This window comes from Chiloscyllium plagiosum, unplaced genomic scaffold (assembly GCF_037043375.1).
Source record: "Chiloscyllium plagiosum isolate Xiang-an unplaced genomic scaffold, Cpla_swu_hap1 HiC_scaffold_37, whole genome shotgun sequence".
In the NCBI taxonomy this organism is placed as follows: Eukaryota; Metazoa; Chordata; class Chondrichthyes; order Orectolobiformes; family Hemiscylliidae; genus Chiloscyllium; species Chiloscyllium plagiosum.
In genome coordinates this window covers 14,073,537-14,092,505 of record NW_028270175.1, presented here as the reverse complement: position 1 = coordinate 14,092,505, position 18,969 = coordinate 14,073,537, and the positions used below count along the sequence as shown (strand labels likewise).

The window sequence follows — 18,969 nt, the reverse complement described above, 5'->3', positions numbered from 1 at the left end:
ACCTATAAATCAATGTAAGGCAAATAGTAAGATGGAAAATAATGTGGGAAAACGTGAGATTTGTCTGCAGCAAGAATGGAAGAACTGAATATTATTTAAATGGAGAAAGCCTGCAGAAAGCTGCAGCATAGTGGGATTTGAGGGTCCTTGTGCATAAATCACAAATCTGTAGGATCCAGGTTTGGTAGGGAATAGGGAAGGCAAAAAGGTAGTGGAGAATAAAAATAAGATAAGGCCCAGCACACTGTATCTTACCAACAAAGCTCCTTACTGACCTACCTTGGTGCACTCATGGGTGATTCTCACCTCATCTTACTCTGTCATCCCTCGAATATCTTGTCACTCAGTAGATGTCTGCCAAAAGACTGGCAGCCCTACTACTCACGCTAAAACCTACTACGCACCCAGTTGTGTACTGGCATTCCAAAGCTGTTTGGGTTGGTCAGGGATGGAATCTGAAGACATCAGAGAAGGGAAAGATTGCACCATGATTCTCCGACAGCATCCTGGAGATCCTGGTAGATGGAGTGGTGCAAAGGAATCTGTGGGGGTGCAGGCAGGCATTGAGTGAATGAGCTCTAAAAGACAGCTTGTGAGCATGCCTAAGATGCAGCCCATCCAATCCATGAGCTGGGCACCTATCCCTGCATACAAAGCATCCTTGCAGCTACATTGCACTGATAGTTGCTGGGACACCCCAACACGCAGGCTCATACTTCCTGGGTTCCTGGGCATCCCTGCAACGGTTCGGAGAAGTGCTATGATGATCAGGAGGTCAGGTGCCAATACCCACAGATGAGGGGAATGTGTGTGTGTGTCCGTCGGGGAGGGGTGGTGGTGGCTGGTGCCCTGAGATGTGCCATCAAGGCCCCTTCCAGTTAGTGGCAAGCTGAAGCCACTGTTTGCCCACTCTGATGTCCATATTGAGGTTTCTCAATATCGAGCTTCCTTGGCGCATTTGGACATTAGGAGGCTGACTGTTAATGAGTCAAGTTGCAGTGTTAACAAGTCAGAAATCTTTTTAAGTTCCAACTCGCTGCTGCCTGGTGAGAAACTCACCTCGACGTTCAACAAAAAACATAAGAAGTGGAACAAAATGCTTCTGACGTTGAGATGGGTCTTGCCAGGCTTCTCATCGGATTCTGCCACTAATCTCGCCGTAGCCCACTTAACACAGACACTGATAAGATTCCGCCCTATTTACTTTCACAGATTCATTCCACTTAGTCACTTTCTAACTGCTTCTGCAGATCAAGTGGTAGCTCCCTCTAGGTTTCAAATTCTGCCATTTCTTCCCTCAATTTGTGTCAGAAATCCACCCCCTCCCCCAATCGTCCTTTTGACTACATTCTCCGGGATACTGGGATGAGGTTTCTCTGCAGATTCTCAGTATCCAGGGAAACCTCAGCTGACCCAGCCATGTCCTGCGTTATTGTGTGCGTCTGCCAACCCTCCCTGCGATATATGCATTCATTAAAATAATAGACTCCTGCTCTCTTTTTTATCACTTCCCCACTGGTGAAAGTAAGGAGGAGGCACAGAGGGAAAAGAGGGGCTTTTCCCACTCAAAGCAGACTAACTGTCCGCCTTTTTGTCTGAGTTGAGAAGACAACTCTATTCAGTGCTTCATTATGAGAGAATCAATCCCGAAGCAATGCTGTTTGACAGAGTTACACCACATCCGTCAACAAACTATCTCCCTTAAACCTACAATCATCCATTGTACCTGACTACCACGGACACTAAATGGAAAGTGAAGAAACTTGCCGTATATCTCTCAGTCCACAGAAAACTGAGGGAAATTCATCTTGAGGTCTGTGCTTTCAGATAGTGAAAATTATTTTTCTTTCTATCCCTCCCTTCCCTCCCTTCCTGACTCTAAGTGCCATAGTTCTTAAGCAGAAGGCCCATGTGTCCAGTCCCTGTGCATTAGTCTGGACGGTGACTGTCACACACACGTTTTGAGCCAGTTGCTGGCAGCAGTACGGTGTGTCTGAACCTGAAATAAATTTTAGTGTCTTTCCACCAAGAATTCACCAGCTATTCTCCTTTGTTCTTTCATGGAATTATGGGCATTACTGGCAAGGTCAGTGTTTGTTGCCCATCTATAACCACTGGCTTGCTTGGCTAGTTCAGAATGCTGTTGATAGCCAACCACGTTGCTGTGGAACTGAACTCTCACATAGAGCAAGGGTGACAGATTTCCTCCTCTAAAAGTCGTTTAGTGAACCAAATGGGTTTTTAAACAACAATCAATGGCAATGTCATAGCACCACTCTTGAGACAGGCTTTTGATTCTGGCCTTATTTTTCTGCTTTCAGATCTACAGGTTGCCACACTGGCATTTGGACCCGTGTCCCCCAGTGTATTTGTCTAGCCCCTTGGATTATTCGGCTGTTGACCCTCCCTGAGCTCAGGTTCTATTCGACTTTGAGGAGCCTCTGTTTGTATGACTTAGCATTTCCCATTGGTTCTGCCTGGGGAGTGGGTATAGAGTCATAGAAATGTACAGCACGGAAACAGACCCTTCGGTCCAACTTGTCCATGCCGACCAGATATCCCAACCCAATCTAGTCCCATCTGTCAGCACCCAGTCCATATCCCTCTCAACCCTTCCTATTCATATACTTATCCAAACGCCTTTTAAATGTTGCAATTGTAACAGCCTCCACCACTTCCTCTGGCAGCTCATTCCATACACGTTCCAACCTCTGCGCGAAAACGTTGCCCCTCAGGTCTTTTTTATATCTTTCCTCTCTCACCCTAAACCCATGCCCTCTAGTACTGGACTCCCCCACCGTAGGGAAAAGACCTTGTCTATTTATCCTATCCATGCCAGTCATGATTTTATAAACCTCTATAAGGTCACCCCTCAGCCTCCGACGCTCCAGGGAAAACAGCCCCAGCCTATTCATCCTCTCCCTGTAGCTCAAATCCTCCAACCTTGGCAACATTCTTGTAAATCCTTTCTGAACGCTTTCAAGTTTCACAACATCTTTCTGATAGGAAGGAGACCAGAATTGCACAATACTTGGAAATATTATCAGCAGGAAGCCAAGGCTGTAGAAATTTGGCACAACTTTTAAGAGTGATCAGGAAGCATGGATGGATGGCAGAATTAGGGACTGGAAAATGACTCGGGACAATGGGGAAATGAAGAGCAGTGGAGATGAAAACAGAACATGGTTGAGTGTGCATTGCAATGACATTGTGAGTGGCAGACGTGACTATACATAAGTTCATTCAAACAGCTCAGTCTTTTGGTGAACCTCAGAATAAAAGTGTAATCTTCCAATTTTCCTTAAAAACCAGTGCCTTTGGTGTGAGGGGTTAGAATTTTAAATTGATCTTTAAATCCAGTACAATTTCAATAGGTCACATCTATCCACATGCCCTGTTGAGAATACCCCAGGCTGTGTGACTTACAGGAACCATTTGGAAGAAAGCTGAGATTTCTTTTGTCTTCTCTCATCATCACTGATTACTTCATTGCACTTGAAACATCCAGGTTCTTTATTCATCAGTTATGGAAACCCCATGGGGGTAGACCCCGGAAACCAGGCCCCAGAGCCATCATATTCATATTCCTTTCATTACTAGTGGTCATCTCCAAATGCACCATTAATTTAAACCTTGGCGAAGAGGAGACATGTGATAATATTATTCTGATAATTATTTAGGAAATTAGCATAATTATCAATCAATCAATCTCACTACATTAACAATTCATCCCCTTATTTTACCAAGTCACTTTTAAGGGCCTGCAGCAGAAAGTTCCATTTTTTGAATGTGTATGTTTGTATAGAAAGGACAGTGAACCTGAGGTGGTGAAAATATTCACCTTCTTTACATTGCTTTTTAAATATCATAAGAAGTGCTATGGAATCAGTGGGTTTGCAAAATGAGCTGAAAAAAATTAAAACACTGAAAAGCCAGCATTCTTGGCTTCGTAACTTACGTGTGGAAGCTGTTTCTTAATGTTATAACACTGCCTTGCAACATTTTCTATTTACTTTATTCGTGCCATTCTTAAATTTGAGGAAATTAACAAGTACTGAAACTGTTTATGCTGATGTTCCTTTCATACTTTGCTCAGGCATGTTTTCTTTATATGTGATTCAGTGCAACAAGTATTGAGATGTTATTTGACTATAAGGAGTTTATCTGATTCAAATTTGATCCCATGCTCTCACAACATGTCCAAGCCTCTGCACTTCCTGATGAAATGCCCATTTAAAGCATGAAGCCAGACTGACATCCTCTTGACATGCATTTTGCCTCCAACAGGGCATCTTTACCTGATGAGGCAATGCTTATGTCATCCTTAGAAACATAAGGACTGGATCTGGTAATATGGTATTGAATGATCAAACAGTATGTTTATTAGGGCTCACTTCTATGTACAAACAGCAGACTCACAGACATAGAAGTGTCAGAGCTAGCATTAGGCTATTCAGTTATAAAGGGAGGACATTTCCATCAGCATGTCATACTTCAAGTGATTCGAGTAAGGTAGAGTCTGAGATCTTAATACCCTCAGGTGACATGCTATGACAGTGATAAGTAATCGAGAGTGTGGCTCTGGAAAAGTGCAGCAGGTCAGGCGGCATCCAAGGAGCAGGAGGATCAACGTTTTGGGCATAAGCCCTTAATTGGGACAGTGATAAGTAGACAGGCAGGAGGCCGGAAGAACACAGCAAGCCATGCAGCATCAGGAGGTGCAGAAGTCGATGTTTTGGGTGTAACCCTTCTTCAGGACTGGGGGGTGGGTTTGGGGAGAGCTGCAGATAAAGGGGATGGCGGGGACAGGGTGGCGAAGTATGGATAGGTAAAGACAGGGAGAGGGCACAACCTGGTTGGTCAATACGAGGAATGAATCTGGTTGGTGTGAGGGAGCAGTGGAAGGGAGGGGGAGGGGCTGGGAAGGGAGTTGGGGGATGGGGAAGGAGGTTATTTGAAATTGTTGAGTCCGCCTGGCTGTAGGCAGCCCAGACGGAAGATGAGATGTTGTTCCTCCAATAGGAGCTGTGGTTTGTTTTGGCAATGGAGGATGGTCATGTCAGAAAGGGAGTGGTTGGGGGAATTGAAATGTATGATGACTGGGAGGTCCGGCCGGCCCCTGTGGGCCTGGCCGCGGTGCTCAGTGAACCGTTCCCTAAGATTATGTTTGGTCTCCCCGATGTAGGGTGGTAGGTGAGGACAAGGGGATTCTGTCTTTATTGCATTGGGAGGGGGGTTGTTTAGAGCAGTGGAATTGGGAGTGGAGGTGGTGCAGCAGAGGGCTGTCTGGATGTCGGAGGGAGGAAAAGCATGTTGTTCAAAATAGGTGGACTTCTGGGATGCTCGAGAGTGGAATGTCTCCGCGTCCGAGCAGATGTGGCGGAGGCGGAGGAAATGGGAGAATGGGATGGAGTTCCTGCAGGATACTGGGTGGGAGGAGGCGTAGTCTTCACCTACCACCCCACCAGTCTCCGCATCCGACACATCATCTTCAAACACTTCCGCCAACTCCAAATAGACCCCATCATCAAGAACATCTTCCCCTCTCCACCCCCCTCTGTGCCTTCCGCACGGGCCCTTCCCTCCGACAGTCCTTGGTTTATGCCACCCTTGCCACCAAACCCCCAGGTACCTTCCCCTGCAACCGGAAAAGATGCAAAACCTGCTGGTATGCCACACCCTCACCTCCATCCAGGGCCCCAACAGTCCTTCCAGGTGAGACAGAAGTTTACCTGCCTCTCTTCCAACCTAGTTTACTGCATCAGGTGCTCGCGATGTGGTCTTCTCTACATTGGGCAGACCGAATGTAAACTTAGGGATACGGTTCGCCGAACATCATAGCTGGGCCCGTGGGGGCCGATCCAACTTTCCAGTCACCGCCCATTTCAATTCTTCCAACCATTCCCTTTCATGACCATCCTTGGCCTCCTCCACTGCCAAAACAAACCACAGCTCCTATTAGAGGAACAACACCTTATCTTTGCCTGGGCAGCCTACAGCCTGGAGGACTCAACATTTATTTCTCCAATTTCAAATAATCTCCCTCCCTATTCCCTGACTCCCTTCCCAGCCCTTCCCCCTCCCTTCCACTCTTCCCTGCCTCCAGGATGGATTCATTCATCCCATCGAATAACCAGGTCGCTCCCTCTCCCTGTCTTCAACAACCCCACCTCACCACCCTATCCCCACCATCCCCTTTATCTGCAACTCCCCCTACACCCACCCCCAATTCCTGAAGAAGGGTTACACCCGAAACATTGACTTCTGCACCTCCTGATGCTGTCTGGATTGCTGTGTTCTTCCAGCCTCCTGCCTGTCCACTTTGGATTCAAGCATCGGCAGTTTCTTTTGTCTCTGATACAGTGATAGTACAGGCAGTCCTCAGGTTGGGAATGGGTTCCATTCCTCAGCCCGTTCACAAGTTGATTTGTACAGACGTTAGAACACAATGCTGAATAATATGAAGTAGACAGCTGTATGTGCAAGAAACATTCATATGTTGGATCTTTAAAATTGCACCCACGTATGGGATTGCATTCATAAGAACAAGTACACACAGGTAGGATATTCATATGTTGGAGAGCCCCTGTATCGTGAACATGTCTGTTGAAAGCAGACTAATTGTGAGACATTATATAACACCTCTCTTACTTCAGGCCCTGAGCTCACTTGCTTTTCTGCTGCAATCAGCCCTCACTTAAGACAATGGAAATTTGGGATGAGGCCAAAGATCATTTGGGTCTGAGTGGGTCAGAACCACATTCATGATGCACTGTCATTAACAAGGCCTGCACTATTGTCCAACCCTAGCTAATCTTAAGTTGCCCTTGAATTCGAAACGTTCATTCCTGAAGAAGGGCTTATGCCCGAAACGTCGATTCTCCTGTTCCTTGGATGCTGCCTGACCTGCTGCGCTTTTCCAGCAACACATTTTCAGCTCTGATCACCAGCATCTGCAGACCTCACTTTCTCCTTGAATTCGAAAACCCTTACATGGCTTACCTGGCCATTTCGCAGCAAAGTTAAATGTCTAGCACAAGCATTTAAAGTTACATATCAGCCTGACCCTGGTCAGGATGGTGGATATCCCCCTGAAAAGGAATGGGTGACCCTGATATAATTGAACCACAATTGATGATAGTCTCATTAATGGTGACTATAAAACTATCATTCAATTCCAAATTGTTTTACAGTAATTGGTCAGATTAATCTTATAGGTGGGATATGAATTGATGTGCACAGAGCATTGGCCTGAAGCTTCTCACCACTGGGTAATGCTAGTTCATGAATATCCAATGATTAAGAAGGCACTGCTTAAAAATCTGACACAGATTTACCAAGCCATTATTTTAGAGAAGGTGACGTGTGATGTCTAATGTTTCCCGTTAGCTGTGCTCAGAAGTTGCAAGAGTGGTGGTTAATTCAGCTTGTGTTTCTGAGCAACTTTTGCAAACTTGCATTCTAAAAAGGCCACAACACTGAGGCAAACATATATTTTTTTAAATTAAGGAAGATTCTATACATTCTCTTTAAAAGTCACCAAACATAACCTGCAAGCGTATTTGCTACCATCTCTGAAAGCTAATTGAGCTGTGATATTCTCCCAATTTGTTGGTCCTCACATGCCCTATTAACTGTCCCTAAAGCCTCCTCTCTTCTACCTTTTTATCACGCGTCTCTGAACCTCTTCTGTGGGTTGATAGGGCAGAGGGGAGTTATAGAGGAGATAGACAGATAATGAAGGAGATAATCTCCCACAGATGTTTCGTAAGTCGCCTCAGGCTCTCTCCTCTGAGTAAACAGACTAAATGGAAATGGTTCTGCCAGAGCAGTCCCAGAGGTCTGTTGTCATTGTGCTTGGAAAAAGTAATCTATTCAAACTCTTCATGTTGAGCCCAAACTGGGGCAATGCGAGCATGTTTATTGTGAATCCCCTGGTTTACAATATCGACGAAAAGCAATTATAATGCAATATGGCATTCTGTAAATCATAAAAAATTACACTTGTTTGGCTGCAACTTGACTGAGATCCAAACTGTAAAATAGTTTATGGAAAATAAATTAAAACTAACAGACCATGTCACACCATTTACCTGGAAGGGAGGTTCAGTGTTTGTGTTTTCTTCCCTCTGAGGTTTGTTTAAGATAGAGTTTATGTGCAAAATAGCCAGCAAAGTGATGATTGTAACCACTGTAGAAATGTCTTCTTTAATTGTTTTCTCTTTTGACTCCCTTCGCTGAGGATTTTCACAAGAGTGAATATGAGTACTTCATTCAGACCACAGCTGAGCGTACTGTGTCCTCGCCAGATGTTAAACAGACAAGCTGCTGTCTCAGGTCAGTAGAAATGGTCCTACCTAACAGCACAAGAAACCAGAGCAAACCATTTGGCCTCTTGAGTCGGCTCTGCCATTCCCATTGACAACGGCTGGTTCAATTCCACTTTCCTGCCCACTCCCCATTTCCGTTGATTTCCTGAGAGAATGAAAGTCTATCTTAACGTTAGTTATACTGGACAATGAAGCATTCCCAAACCTCTGAAATGACCAATTCCAAAGATTCACAAATCTTGGAATGTCCTCCCCTGACTCCTCACACCCCAAGCATTTGGTTGTTTATTCTGACGCTGCATTTACAATTTCCCACCCAGGAGAAACAAGTGCTCAGACCTTGATATTTGCAATGTCAAAGAGTAAAGATGTCAAAAGAGGCTGAAGATTGCATGGTCACACCCCATACTTGAAATCTATGATTACTGAGAGGGTGGGAATGAGGGTGGGTCATGTTATTTGCATGCACATTTTGTCAAGATAGCTGTCCATATAAAGCAGTACTTGTCTCAACTCTTGTCTAATTTTGGACGGACAATGTTCATGGATTAAACCAGTTACAAATGTTTCAATGTTCCTTTGGAGAGGTGGGGGACCATTTTGAAGGAGTCAAGTGATCTTTTGAATATGGTCCCAGGACACCTTTGATAAAGTGGTAAAAACAATGACTGCAGATGCTGGAAACCAGATTCTGGATCAGTGGTGCTGGAAGAGCACAGCAATTCAGGCAGCATCCGAGGACAGGCAAAATCGACGTTTCGGGCAAAAGCCCTTCATCAGGAATAAAGGCAGAGAGCCTGAAGCATGGAGAGATAAGCTAGAGGAGGGTGGGGGTGGGAGAGAGTGGCATAGAGTACAATAGGTCAGTGGGGAAGGAGATGAAGGTGATAGGTCAGGGAGGAGAGGGTGGAGTGGATAGGTGGAAAAGGAGCTGGGCAGGTCGGACAAGTCCGGACAGGTCAGGGGATCGAGTTTCTGGAGGTTAGAAGCTAGGATGAGGTGGGGGAAGGGGAAATGAGGAAACTGTTAAAATCCACATTGATGCCCTGGGGTTGAAGTGTTCCGAGGCGGAAGATGAGGCGTTCTTCCTCCAGGCGTCTGGTGGTGAGGGAGCGGCGGTGGAGGAGGCCCAGCACCTCCATATCCTCGGCAGAGTGGGAGGGGGAGTTGAAATGTTGAGCCACTGGGCGATGTGGTTGATTGGTGCGGGTGTCTCGGAGATGTTCCCTAAAGCGCTCTGCTAGGAGGCGTCCAGTCTCCCCAATGTAGAGGAGACCGCATCGGGAGCAATGGATACAATAGATGATATTAGTGGATGTGCAGGTAAAACTTTGATGGATGTGGAAAGCTCCTTTGGGGCCTTGGATGGAGGTGAGGGAGGAGGTGTGGGCGCAGGTTTTACAGTTCCTGCGGTGGCAGGGGAAAGTGCCAGGATGGGAGGGTGGGTCGTAGGGGGGCGTGGACCTGACCAGGTAGTCACGGAGGGAACGGTCTTTGCGGAAGGCGGAGAGGGGTGGGGAGGGAAATATATCCCTGGTGGTGGGGTCTGTTTGGAGGTGGCGGAAATGTCGGCGGATGATTTGGTTTATGCGAAGGTTGGTAGGGTGGAAGGTGAGCACCAGGGGCGTTCTGTCCTTGTTGCGGTTGGAGGGGTTGGGTCTGAGGGCGGAGGTGCGGGATGTGGATGAGATGCGTTGGAGGGCATCTTTAACCACGTGGGAAGGGAAATTGCGGTCTCTAAAGAAGGAGGCCATCTGGTGTGTTCTATGGTGGAACCGCTCCTCCTGGGAGCAGATACGGCGGAGGCGGAGGAATTGGGAATACGGGATGGCATTTTTGCAAGAGGTAGGGTGGGAAGAGGTGTAATCCAGGTAGCTGTGGGAGTCGGTGGGTTTGTAGAAGATGTCAGTGTCAAGTCGGTCGTCACTGATGGAGATGGAGAGGTCCAGGAAGGGGAGGGAGGTGTCAGAGATGGTCCAGGTAAATTTGAGGTCAGGGTGGAATGTGTTGGTGAAGTTGATGAATTGCTCAACCTCCTCGCGGGAGCACGAGGTGGCGCCAATGCAGTCATCAATGTAGCGGAGGAAGAGGTGGGGAGTGGTGCCGGTGTAATTACGGAAGATCAACTGCTCTACGTAGCCAACAAAGAGACAGGCATAGCTGGGGCCCATACGTGTGCCCATGGCTACCCCTTTGGTCTGGAGGAAGTGGGAGGATTCAAAGGAGAAATTGTTAAGGGTGAGGACCAGTTCGGCCAAACGAATGAGAGTGTCGGTGGAGGGGTACTGTTGGGAACGTCTGGAGAGGAAAAAACGGAGGGCTTGGAGGCCCTGGTCATGGCGGATGGAGGTGTAGAGGGATTGGATATCCATGGTGAAGATGAGGTGTTGGGGGCCGGGGAAACGGAAGTCTTGGAGGAGGTGGAGGGCGTGGGTGGTGTCTCGAACGTATGTGGGGAGTTCCTGGACTAGGGGGGATAGGACAGTGTCGAGGTAGGTAGAGATGAGTTCAGTGGGGCAGGAGCATGCTGAGACAATGGGTCGGCCAGGGTGGTCAGGCTTGTGGATCTTGGGAAGGAGGTAGAACCGGGCAGTGCGGGGTTCCCGGACTATGAGGTTGGAAGCTGTGGGTGGGAGATCTCCTGAGGTGATGAGGTTCTGTATGGTCTGGGAGATGATGGTTTGGTGATGGGGGGTGGGGTCATGGTCAAGGGGGCGGTAGGAAGAGGTGTCCTCGAGTTGGCGTTTGGCTTCAGCGATGTAGAGGTCAGTGCGCCAGACTACCACTGCGCCCCCTTTGTCCGCTGGCTTGATGGTGAGGTCAGGATTGGAGCAGAGGGATTGGAGGGCTGCGCGTTGTGAGGGTGAGAGGTTGGAGTGGGGGAGGGGGGTCGACAGGTTGAGGCGGTTAATGTCCCGGCGGCAGTTGGAAATGAAGAGGTCGAGGGCAGGTAATAGGCCAGCGCGGGGTGTCCAGGTGGATGCAGTGTGTTGGAGGTGGGCGAAGGGGTCCTCAGAAGGTGGGCGGGAGTCCTGATTGTGAAAGTAAGCTCGGAGGCGGAGGCGACGGAAGAATTGTTCGATGTCACGGCGTGTATTAAATTCATTGATGCGTGGACGGACGGGGACGAAGGTGAGTCCTTTGCTGAGGACTGATCGTTCGTCCTCAGTGAGGGGGAGGTCTGGGGGGATGGTGAAAACTCGGCAGGGCTGGGAGCTGGGAGCTGGTGTAGGTGTAGAGCTGGGAGTGGGGACGGAGCCAGTACCTGGAGTGGGTGTGATGGTGGGGGGAATGGGGGTAGAGTCATGAGCAGGGGTAGTGTTCCCCTCAGGGTTCTGGGGGGTGGGGATAGTGACAGTGGGGTCTGTGGGGGGCGTGTCAGCAGAATGCAGGTGAGTGGCGCTGGTGGGGGCGGAAGTGGTGGCAGACACGGCAGTAGGGGTGGCGGAAGTCACTGAGCGTGTGGCATCGGCGATGATGTGAGGGCCGGAAGTGGCTGTGGGAGTGGCCATGATGGGGGCGGAAGTGACATCATCAATCAGCGTGGGGGTAGTAGCTGCATCAGCCGCATGGCTAATGGCGTTTCCGAGGCCAGGGGAATCTTCTGGAATGTTCAAGGAGCGCTGGTTATGGAGCTGGGTAGATAAAAGTTTGTTGTACTTACAGTTTTTGATGTTTGAGATGGAATTGAAATACTGTTTGTTGAGAGTATGAATTCTCCTGAGGATGTAGTACAGAGTGGGTCCTTTGCAATTCTGAGAGAGTGTGGCCCTCAGCTGAGGCAGGGCTGACTGTAGAGAGGTTAGGAAAGTGCTGATCCACGCAATTAAATGTTGACACCAAATGTATAAGAAACAGATAAATTATTTGTAATTTTGAAGAAGACCTATCAGAAATGTCAAAAGCAACTGTCCAATAGAACTGTCAAGCATCTAAAACTCCTGTCCCATTTTTTTTATTGAAAATACTGTGTGGAATTTAAAATAAAAATGCTTGTTATTTAACTCTGTGTGTTGACATAAACCTGAGGGTTATCATTACCTGATTCATGCTCCATGACTGATTTCACAACCTTCCATTTTCACAGTAGGTTCCCTTCCATTTCAGTTTTATTGAAAGCTCCAAGTAGTTATGGACTCTTTTAAGTAATACTATGAATTCCAATGCTTATTTTTATAAGGGATTAGGTATTTGAATTCAATGTTTGCACTCATACAGGATTGTATTGTTGAAGAAATATAAATGTAGTGAGCTGAGTCAGTGTCTTTGAAACATAAAGCCTGCGATAGACAATAAGAACTTTAATTTTTTTAATCTCAACATGGATCCTGGCCATGGTCTGTCCATGGTGGATAATGTGAAGGCTGACATGGGAAGCCTAAAGGCAAAGGGTGGTGTGTGGGGTCATGTCTTGGTAGGAATTGAACCTAAGATGGCACAGGGCCAATGGGGGTGGTTGGAGAGCATACCTTAGCATGGAGGGAATGAGGGTTTTTGGGGTATAGAATCATAGAGCCATAAAGATGTACAGCACAGAAACACACCCTTCGGTCCAACTCATCCATGCCGATAAGATATCCCAACCCAATCTAGTCCCACTTGCCAGCACCCGGCCCATATCCCTCCAAACCCTTCCTATTCATATACCCATACAGATGGCTTTTAAATGCTGTAATTGTACCAGCCTCCACCACTTCCTCTGGCAACCTTTTCCATACATGTACCACCCTCTGCGTGAAAAAGTTGCCCCTCAGGTCTCTTTTATATCTTTCCCCTCTCACCCTACACCTTTGCCCTCTAGTTCTGGACTCCCCCACCCTAGGGAAGAGACTTTGTCTATTTATCTTAACCATGCCCCTCATGATTTTATAAAACTCTACAAGGTTTAGCCTTCGATGCTCCAGGCAAAACAGCCCCAGCCTATTCAACCTCTCTCTTAGCTCAAATCCTCCGAATCCTGGCAACATCCTTGTAAATCTTTTCTGAACCCTTTCAAGCTTCGCAGCATCTTCCGATAGGAAGGGGACCAGAACTGCATGCAATATTCCAAAAGTGGCCTAACCAAAGTCTTGTACAGCTGCAACATGACCTCCCAACTCCTATACTCAACACTCTGACCATAAAGGAAAGCATACCAAATACCTTCTTCACTATCCTATCTACCCGCGATTCCACTTTCAAGGAGCTATGAACCTGTACTACAAAGGTCTCTTTGTTCAGCAACGATCCCCAGGACCTTACCATTAAGTGGATAAGTCCTGGACTGTTAATCCAGAAACCCAGGTATTTCCAAGGATTCAGGTTCAAATCCTGCCACAGCAGATGGTGGAATTTGAATTCATTAAAAAGTCTGGAATTAAGAGTCTCATGATGACCATGAAATGATTGTCAGGAAACATCCATCTGGTTCATTAATGTCACTTAAGAAGGAAACTGCCTTCCTTACCTGGTCTGGCCTACATGGGACTCCAGATCTACTGCAATGTGGTTGACTCTAACTGCCCTTTTGGCAATTAGTGATGGGAAAACATTCTGGCCCAGCCAGTGACGCCCTCATCCCATGAATGAATTTTAAAAAGAGCTACCTTCTTCAACCACTGCGCCCCATGTGTTGTAGGTAGGTTCAAGAAGGCAGCTCTCCACCACCTTCTAAAGGGCAACTAGGGATGGACGTTAGATACCGGCTACATCAGCTACATTTATAATTCATGATAGAACCAAGAAAATATAATTTATGTTGTCTACTATGAAGATAGACACAAGATAATTGTTCCACATTTCCGCCATTTCCACATTCCCATGATGGTTTCTCCTGTCTCTGCCTTGCAGAAGGAACAATGTGTAAAAATGCAGCAGTGTTCTTTTTGACATCTGGCAAATATCTGTCCCCCACAATGGAGCTAAAAACAGATTATATGTCAATTTATGTGGGACATAAATGCAGTTTCTACAGCACAAATGTGAGTACACTTCTAAACGTGATTAATGGCTATAATGCATTTTAGGGCATCCTATGGCTGTGAAAGGGGGCTATATAAATGCAAGTTCTTTATTTCCCTCACACTCCTATTTCCTCTATATTTTCTCTTCTTTGATTTGAATTTTGTAGACTGAAGTTGTACATTTCCTTTCTGTTGATAGGTCCAGTGTGTGTTGTTTTACTCAAACATGGAGGTATATTAGTTTGGAAGTGTTTGATCCTTCATTGAGTTCTCAGTTATATCATGCATGGAGACATGACTACAGCCAAAAAGGAAAGTGCAAGAACACTGGGAAAGTAAAGCTCCTTGATTTCTTGCCCCTAACCTGCAAGTGTTGGATGATACAATGTAGATCAAGTTTTACTCTGTCTCTCACCCACTGTGCCACCTGGGAGTGTTTGATGGGACATTGTGAAAGGCGCATCACTGTTTGTAACTCATTGTGAGTGCTTCATGCTGTCATTGAGTCGCTGAAATTAATGTCTGTCATTTTGCTGCAATGAGCCTGGCAGAGAAACGTTTCTAAGAAAACAAAGGCGTAGAGTTCTGAGCCATGAATACACAAAGTAGGGTGTGATTCAAGACATTTCACATTCCTTCCATTTGCCTGGCGACTTTGTAAAATATTGTTGAACCTGCTAAATGAAGTAAGGACTCAAGGGCCCTGAAAATGAGTGGAAAGACAAATATGAGCTTGCACCATCAGAGTGAGTATGAAGTTATTGATACTTACTACATTACAGTGCTTCACCCAATGGGCAGAGAATTAAACTCAAACCCATGACTTCTTGCTTTTGATTCCTTTAAAAAAATGGAAAAAAAACTCCTCTCCTGGATCAATAGACAGGACTGAGCTGAAAGCTATGACGTTATGATATGCTTGAGTTAATATACAGTTTAGCATCAACGCAGATCCTCATATATAGAGGGCACAAGCATCCTCTTCATCTCATTGTGCATGAGGATTGGTACAAAACCTATAAATAAGCAGGTTCATTGACAAAAAAAACCCTGAGATCTCCATGTTCAACAAGCATCCAAGTGGAACCAACAGTAAAGTATGGCCCTGTCCACATTGTACCAAAACTGAAATTGCTGGAGAAACTCAACAGGTCCAGCAGAGTTCTGAACTCTGAAGAAGGGTCATTGGACTCAAAATGTTGACTCTGCTTTCTCTCCAACATGTGCTGCCAGACTTGCTGAGTTTCTGCAGCAATTTCTGTTTGTGTTTCAGATCTTCAGCGTTCATGGTTCTTTGTTTTATATTAGTGCTTACCATATTGTATCTTTAATCATCAAAATTGTTTGAGGTTTTTCTGTCTCTGATGTAACGGTCCTTCTGCCTTGTCAAGCTGGTTGTATCAGAATGATGCAGTGTAGATCCAAAGTTCCCTAGTCTGTCCTGAGATATCTTAGTCAGAGCTGGAGCAGGGAGCAGAAGGCCAGAGGGGACCTATATTTGGCCTCAGTTGCTTACCCTTGGAAGAGAGCCAAAATAACAGCTAGAGCTGACGTTCGCGACTATCATAGTAAACCAAGTCCAAATCGTACATGTCTCACAAACAGAATCAAGTCCAATGATAATTTCCTCAGGAAATTTTCTCTCCATTCAATGTAGAGCCTAAAGCAGGATGGCCACTTCAGTGATTCATTGACAAGCAGTCATTGTTGTGTGGAATGGAGCTTCAGTGAGGGGCCAGTGAATGAGACCAACAGCCTACCAGCCTCTGTGCTCATGTTTAAGGTCCCACAGCAGTATTTTAAAGGAGAACAGGGGAGTATTTCTTCCCCCGGTGTGTTCTTCTGGAATGTTGGTCATTTCTGTTCCCACCAGCTGGGATTATTTAGACTGTTGTCAACTTTACTTCAGTTCATTCCTTTACTCCATGTTGTGAGGTAATGGAACTGTTTTGCCAATAGAATGATCAACACGCAATGCGACCAAAACAGAAATTGCTGGAAAAGCTCAATAGGTCAGGCAGTATCTGTGGGGAGAAAGTAGAGTTAACATTTCACTGGATCCAAAATATTAACTTTGCTTTCTCTCCGCAAATGCTGCCAGACCTGCTGAGCTTTTCCAGCAATTTCTGTTTCTGTTTTTGATTTACAGCACCCGCAGTTCTTTCAGTTTTTATTTAGTAATCAAACTTGAACTTCCCTCTTCCCAATTCCCTACAAACCTTCTCCCCATTCTCTTACTGATGGTTACTGACTCCCTGCCATGTCCTACAGGCAGCCTGTAAAATTGAATGATGATCATTTTATGACCACAAGCTCACATTCCTGAAGAAGGGCTTATGCCCGAAACGTCGATGAACGACGTTTTGATGCTGCCTGACCTGCTGCGCTTTTCCAGCAACACATTTTTAATACCACGAATTGGCACTCACTGCCTGTTAAACTAGTATTCTCATTTGCTGGTGAGATTGCGCATTGATAACTATGCTACTGATATTCCCAGATCTGACAGCTTCTCGAAGTACAAGAGCATATATTCTAGGAATTAACCATGTTGCTAGTTTGACAATGCACTGTCACCTATTGCAAACTATCCTATATCTCAGAAGGTAATATAACGTACGGTAGGATTGCATGGACCAGAAAGGATGCCTCCTCAATTCTCATAGATTCTCACGGTCACACAGCTGACACCAAACCCATTGACTCCAATCAAAAGAGACAAGGCCTACAGCTCCCAGGATTGTACAGCACAACACAGATGTGTCGAGGTGAAATATTGTTTTTTTTAGGTCCAAGTGCCAGTTACACTGTGTCTTGTAGAGGGTTTTATTTTGCAAGAGCTAGTGGTATTTCTCAATGTGACTTACCAAATGAGACTCATTAACTACTGACCCCACTCACATAGTCTCCCTCTTGTCTGATACCAGCCCCAACCTACCATGTGCCAGTCCCTGAAGAACATGTCATATAGCGGGTATCTACTGAACCTCTGGCATTGCTGCTGCCCGTGCCCTTTTACCATCCGGGGTTGAAGACAGCACAGGTCAGTGCCAACATCCTCTTCTGCTACGTCACACTCACTCTCTCTCTGCTCCCACAATCTTCAATGCTCATGCTCTACCACCCTCACTACTGCCTCCAATATCTTCGCGCAATCAAGCTCCCCCCCCACCCCTGCCACCTCATCAGCATCCCAGATCCTGAATCCTGCTTGACCTCTGCACTGCCTCCTCCATCAGCCAGAAGACCTCACCACATTTCAAATACCTAAAGCAGCACAAACAGCCATGTCACTCAATCCTTGCTTACTCTCATTCCAGGAGAGTAGAGCCCGCTATAGGGCAGAAAGAGGAGTACAGCGGTGCCGAGAGGAGAGAAATCCTGCCACTCGCAGGAGATGACATGGACCACTGCTGCAGGGAACCTGAGACATCTGTGTTTCATCAAGTGAGTGAATATTGCTCTTCATTCTATTACTACACTCCCACTGTCAGTATCATTCACTGTTCTCCACTTCTCACCACTAGTCACTATTCCTTCTCTCCCTTGTGTCTAACAGGTACCAGTGGATGTATACAACATCAGTAGAGGAACAGTCCGCTCCATCAGAAGCCACCTTCTTGTTCTCTGAAGATGTACTAATTACATCCCAAGCTATAGAATCATGTTGTGTTTTTTCATTTGAAGGACATGTTTCAACTCTGCTGGAGTGTGCTAGTGAGACTGAATGCTCTGATATTAGGTTTGAGCAGTAACATACTGTAAAGGTCACAGTCAAAGAACTATCCCCTGGTTAACTCTGTGTTACAGGTAAGGAAAGTCTCTCACTCTGAAATCAATTTGACAGTAGTCAGACCAAAAGAAAGTAGGACAACAAAAGAACTCTTTCTCTCTTGACTTGAATGCTGGAATTCAATCACAATTGGGAGAAATCAGAACTACAGAATCTCAACCAATCCTGAAATCTAAATATTATGAAATCGACTGTTTCACTGTCAATATCAATGCTCCTAGTGACTGTCACTGCAAAGGCTGCTATATTCAAATATCTCCTCAATACAAACAATTCAGAAATTAATCCATATAACCTTTTATTAACAATTTTATATTTTCAAGCTCACCTTTTATTTCTAATCTGTGTGTTTGTGCGCGTGCTACACAAGCATCTCTTCTCACACATAATAATTAATAAACTTACTAATAAATAAACTCACTCCCTGTTAACTCAAGAGAACCGGGTTAAAATGGCTCCTTTTAAAATATAATTTCATTTGGATCTGGGAGAAAGGTATCCAGAAGGGAAGGAGGGATTGTCATAAAAAAAAGCTTTAACCTTGTTGCAATCGATCTGGTGGAGTGGTTGAGGTGCCCGTTCACTCCCATCCCACACACACTCAGGAGCTTCACAGCTTGGGTTATCCCTTCTGGAACGGATTGGATTGGGGAATCTTGTCCAATGGCTGCTTGCAGCAGAACTATACAACAGTTCTAATTAAAGGGCTTGGATGATGTTTCAAACCATGTGTGCAAATTTCCAAGAGGTTTATAAACACTACATAAGAACACAGCATTGGAAACAGCCCAAGGATAATGTAAATGTCATAATGATAGTTTTGTTCTCTTTCTCTAAATGTATGTAATGATTAAATGAATACCGTACTCTCACTGCAAACCAGAGCTCAAAGTTAAACAGCAGA

At 45.8% G+C, this 18,969-nt stretch overlaps 1 protein-coding gene and 1 long non-coding RNA gene across 13 annotated transcripts in view; one reads left to right on the top strand and one right to left on the bottom strand.

The window, feature by feature from the left end:
- The window catches only part of prdm16 (PR domain containing 16), a 716,406-nt gene that overhangs the window by 377,975 nt on the left and 319,462 nt on the right, over positions 1–18,969 (bottom strand). The gene's annotated exons all lie outside the window — the stretch shown is intronic.
- On the top strand, positions 14,925–17,710 carry LOC148139767 (uncharacterized). Its single transcript, XR_015753443.1, has 3 exons — positions 14,925–15,018; positions 17,200–17,315; positions 17,593–17,710. It is a non-coding gene; the product is annotated as an uncharacterized LOC148139767 (long non-coding RNA).